The sequence below is a fragment of the Meleagris gallopavo genome, chromosome 1 (genome assembly GCF_000146605.3).
Source record: "Meleagris gallopavo isolate NT-WF06-2002-E0010 breed Aviagen turkey brand Nicholas breeding stock chromosome 1, Turkey_5.1, whole genome shotgun sequence".
Classification (NCBI taxonomy): Eukaryota; Metazoa; Chordata; class Aves; order Galliformes; family Phasianidae; genus Meleagris; species Meleagris gallopavo.
In genome coordinates, this window is record NC_015011.2 from 15,022,185 (window position 1) to 15,027,877 (window position 5,693).

General features: G+C 32.9%; 1 long non-coding RNA gene across 1 annotated transcript; it reads right to left on the minus strand.

The window, feature by feature from the left end:
* Positions 1-1,123: 1,123 nt before the first annotated feature.
* On the minus strand, positions 1,124-5,644 carry LOC104916392. Its single transcript, XR_796587.2, has 3 exons — positions 5,237-5,644; positions 3,375-3,471; positions 1,124-1,211 (listed from the first exon to the last, which is right to left on the minus strand). It is a non-coding gene; the product is annotated as an uncharacterized LOC104916392 (long non-coding RNA).
* Between the last annotated feature and the right edge of the window lie 49 nt (positions 5,645-5,693).

A 5,693-nucleotide genomic window follows, 5' to 3' on the forward strand; every position in this document is an offset into this window, starting at 1 on the left:
TCAGTTTAGTAGAGCAAATTCTCAGCTACAAAATGCTGCATCAAAGCCTGGGGCCCTCAGTTCAGAAAGGACGTAGAGCTGTTGGAGTGGGTCCACAGGAGGGCTACAAAGACAATCAAAGCGCTGAAGCATCTCTCCTATGAAGAAAAGTTCAAGAAGTTGAGTTTGTTCAGGTTGGAGAAGGCTCCAGGGAAACCTCATTGCAGCCTTCCAGTACCTGAAAGGAGCTGACAAGTAGGAGGGGTCTGGTAGTGACAGAAAAAGAGGGAAAGGCCTTAAACTAAAAGAGGGGAGATACAGATTAAGATTTTAGGAAGAAACTTTTTCCTCAGAGGGTGCTGAGGTTCTGGAACAGATTGCCTAGAGAGGTTGTCATTGCCCCATCCATGGAGACATTCAAGGCCAGACTGGATGGGATCCTGGGCAGTCTGATCTAGTAGGTAGCAACCCTGCCCATGGCAAGTAGGTTGGAACTAGATATCTTTAACAGTCCCTTCAACCTAAGCCATTCTATGATTCTATGATTTTCAGTATAAGGAAACTGCAATTCTGATGAGAAACAATAAACATTTTAAACAAATACCAATAACTGTAACTAAAGTAGGTATTATTTGAATGTGTTTTATTACCTTAAATTTCCGCACAGAACAACAATTAATTTATATTATTGAAGAAGACTGAAGTCTAGGGCAAAGACCTGTTATATCGTTTCCAAAACACAGTGGAATGAATGTTCATGTGAATTAGGATGTCAAATAGACTTTTACATGTTTTTCTGGAGCTATGAAGTCTCTATGTAGAATAGAATGGCTATGTGCAAAGTTCAGAAAACTGCAGATACAACAATTTCTTCTTTTTGTCCTGAACACTGAAATAGAGTTTATATAAGGCACACTGGGGCTAATAAACCTTATTTGTCCCTCTTGTTCTCTGTGATACCTTCAGATGTGAGCCCTGTGGCCTGTATAAAAGACGGTTTCTACTGTTAGCCTCCATCTTTCAACTTTTCTGTTAACAGAACTTTAGAAATGAAGAGGTAGCAGGCTGCTGTTTATCACACTAGATGAATACACTGATGTAAGTGGTAGAACATTTGAAGCTGTTATTATTTCCTTACCTCTGGAAAAATTTTCTTTCAGAATCTATTGCACTTTAAGGAAATATTTCTCTGGTTCTGTTGTAACTTCATATTTCAGCAGTCACTTGAGTGTCTGCAAAGTTGAGAAAAAAACAATCAAGAGGATGCTAGTTAACATAGCTTGGTATGCCTCCTAAAATGGCTGAAATTATAGTTACTAATTTTTGCCAAGAGATTCATGTAAGATTTTCTTCTAGTGCTTCTTCTAGTGCTTCTTTTACATAAAAATAATTTATAAAACTTAGCTTATATAACTGCATGTTTAAATTTACATTACAAGAAGAATCCTGTAATTGTGTTTTTAAAAAAACTCCCAGAAGAGAGGAAGAGAATGAGAGACAGAGAAAGAAATAAAAAAACGAAAAGAGAAAGGCACAGAGATAAAAGATCAAAAGGTGAAAGTAATAGAGAAAGAGTGAGAGAGAGAAAAGGAGAAAAAGAGAGAGAAAGAGAAAAATGGCAAAGGATGTAAGAAAGATATAAAGAAATAAAAGAAGGAAGGAAGGAAGGAAGGAAGGAAGGAAGGAAGGAAGGAAGGATGGAAGGAAGGAAGGAAGGAAGGAAGGAGGGAGGGAGAGAGATATATTCCATATACACTGTCAGTTACCAGCAGTGAATCATGTAAGTGGTTTACCACAGTAAATAGTGCTCACTGCTTTTTGAAATGTGATGTACAGCATACAGAATATTAGTCAGTTATATCTTTTGTTAAAAATTGGAAGATTATTTCCAGATATCACGTCAGCATACTATACGAGACTTTTCAGTGGGACTGTAACAGACATTGTTGATATAGTACAGGTTGATAGTATATAGTGTGTTTGCTATTTTACTTTTGGAAAAAAAATGTCATTTATTCATTATTTATTATTTTTTCTCAGACAAACTGTAAGAAAAGTAGCTTAAATGTTGTTCATTTCAAGCTGTGTGACACAGCCCTCTAATTTCTGTGGGTGCTCAATCACATTCCCAGTGATTTATTTAAAGTGCTTCCATAACTGAAGGACATGTGCATAAAATAATCTCAGGCATAAATAAAGACAATTTGGTATCACTGAGCTTTAATATCTGAAGTGAAACCACATTGTTTGATTTACTAGGAATAACTAAAAGAACACATAGGAATGGTAAAAATAGTTAATCAGATAGGTGGCATGGAAATTTATGCATTTTCAGAAGAGATGGCTCCATTTTCTTATTCATAAACTGTTCAAGTGTTTGCACAAAAATCAAGTAAATGGCAGGGATTTATTTGTTTACTTGCTTGTTTAATTACCTCTTAAGGAATGGTAACAAATTGTAATAGGAAGCACTTACCATTCCATAGAGTATGAAACGGCTATCATTTACCAGGTTTTTAATGTGATTTTTTTTTTTTCATCAGGCTTCAAAAGCAACTCACAAAACTGTAAAATTGAAAATTCTTTGTCTGAGTAATTTAGCTCTTATTTTTTATTTGGCTGAGTAGCACTTACACTAAAACTATGATAAACAGCATAAAACGAGAAGAAAGTCATAAAGGAGTGCAAAGGTCATTAATTTTGGAGCACGAAAAATTAGATGACCAGAAATGTATGTAGGCTGGAAAATAGCTGAAGGAAGCATCACTGCAAACTTGTTTTTTATACTTTTATACTTGTACTTTTTTACTTTTCCCTAGACATCTTTCATGGATTACTGTCAGATAAAATTCCAGACCCAATGTGAGAATTCTTAAATTAAAAAACAATGTTAATGATGGTGAGGAGGTGAATATATAATGAGTATTATTCTGTACATTACTATTTTGAGAAAGACTTCAAAATAACTTCCAAAAATAATGCAAAATAAGAAATAATGTGTTGCAGTTTAGGATAGACAACAACTGGTACTCAGCAGAAAAAAATAGATAGTTTTCCATATTATTTTCTGTGCTACTATTATAAACACATTTATTGCTTTATGTTTGTTAATATGAATTTGAATTTTTTACAATGAGAATTTTATTTAGGAATCTGATCAAAAATATTGAAATAGATCATCATAGCTCTTGCTTAGCAGAACTGTTCCTACGTAAAACTTATTCTTTAATTAATTGATAATTTTGGACATCAAGAATGGGATCACAGTTTTGGGAAAGAAGAGCAAAGTTGATGCATGTAAACAACTGTAGAGCTTTAGAATAGTAATTTCAGATCACAAACTTCTAAATTACACTCTAATCTTACTTTTGTTGCAGAATTTCATATTTTGATACCTGACAGGAGAATGTGGTAAGACAAGAATTTACTCCATCATTTATCACTTCTGTTGAATGTGTAGTTGAAGGCTAATCATCCACGCACAGATTTTACCTATTAGGAAAAAAAAAGAAAAAAAAAAAAGTAATAAACTCTATGAAAAGTGAAGATCAAATGCTTCACAGAAATAAATAGAAAAATAGAATAAATTGCATATGCCTCATTGGCATAGCCAGTGCAGAGGAGTCATGTTACTACCAATGACATTTCAGTATAATGGGCAATACCAGTGGCCGATGATTTAAGGGACAAAACTGTGTTGAAAAGAAGTTTCTCTTTAGTATATAAAGAAATGAATGCAACCAAGAAATTTAAGTTTGCTCTAGTCTTCCTCTGAGAGTTTGTATCATGATTCTGCAGCCAAATGTCTCTTTTGATTACTTGACTATTTTCCAGAAGCTGCATTACAAAGCTCATATCCCAAACAAGTAGACTTTGATTCAAACAAAGTACCCAAAGCTTGTTCTTGAGATTCCTCCTCTGATAACATCTTTTCTGATGTCTTGGCAAGCTTTCTGTCACTGGGGTTACAAACCTTAAATGAGGAAAAAACAGAGCTTTACAGCCATCAATTGTAAGTTCTTTTTTGTTGTGTCTTCTCCAAGTTGCTATTAATATGCTCTCATGTCTGAGAGATTGCAGGGAAACCAATGAATCTCCATTTAGGTTTCTTCTTATAATCTTTAACAGCACCATAGGTAGAAGTTCTCCTCTTTGATATGAAATCCTAGAGAATTTACCCTTGACAAACAAGTTTTGGAAGACTTCAATCTCTGGAATTAAAAGGACCAACATCCCTGTATTTTGAATTGTCAAAATCATTCCATAATATATAATTCAGAGTCAAAGTCCAAATTAACTAATGTTTATCTAAATATATTGAAAGCAAATTTTCAAAATGCAGAATGTATACCAGCCTGGGATATTAATGTTCTTAATCATGAATTAAAATATTAATATTATGTAATACATTTGTTTGTTTGCATGCACATTTGATTTCATTTTTTGATTGTTTTAGATTTGTAAGTAAAAATGTCTTCATTTAAAATATTCAAAAAATGTTTTATTCTGATAGTAAGAAAAATTACTGAAAATAAAAATTTTATAGAAATTCTAAAACTTTTTCCTGATTGGGATTTAAAATGTAAGAAGATCTTAGGAAAAACAAAACAAAACAAAAAACAGACCTCCTCTATTTTATGATTCATGCCAGATAATGAAAACAAAATTAATCAGACAGGTATGCTATGTTTTGTTTTTTACTTAAATATTTATTTGGTTTTCAACGACTTACAAAATTGTTGAGGGGGCCTGTATTATGCATACATACATATACATACTATATACATTTCAGAGTGAGCATTACTATATTATCAAAATCACATATTTTCCTACCTTAGCTCAGATAGAACAACAACAACAACAACAACAACAATAATAATAATGGTATAGAAAGCAGTAGACTGGAGATTATCTTAGTAGATTAATATTTAAGAAGTGATATTTTCAAGCTTTTTCAACAGTAGGAGTGAAAATAAATTTTACTTATTAGTTTCCTTCGGTGGTAATTAATCTTTGTAATTTACATAAAGGAATGAAGGATTTGTGAATCAAAAAAAAAAAAAAAAAGAAAATGAAGGACAACATCTGGGAAAATGGAGAACAAGGCAGAAACTGGTCTGTAATCCAGTGAGCTGGACGAAACATTTGATTTTGAGATCATTCTGTCATGGAGAATGTGTCTTCTAATAAGCATGAAAAAACACTTCTTTATTTGCTAAATAATGAACATTTATGAAGAACACCCACGCAAACATACTTGAAGAGTTAAATAATATGGAGAATTACTATCCTCTGAGAAGTAACTCAGTAACTATGGTATGTAAATTAAGGGCTTCTGGGGTTGTTGCCTCATAATGAATGTATTCAGCTTCTGTTTGTTTTTCCAGCAGCCAGTACCACAACTTCATTTTAGCTGAAAAAAAAAGGTCAAAAAGAGGTTAATTTTTTTCTTACATTCTTGAACAACAACAAAAAAATCTATTGTAAAGGTTTTGAGGAACACATTAGGCCTTGATTAATATAGGCAAAGTACATGAGAACTGCCAATGGCATTTAGCCATTACAGAATTTTTGGCACTGCAGAAACTGATCAATTTGGAAACAAACAAATTAACAAACAAAAAATAAACAGAAAGTTTATTATTATTCCTAATCCATATACTCTGAGTACATACATGGAACATTTCTTACGAATAGAGTGAAGGTGGTTTTTT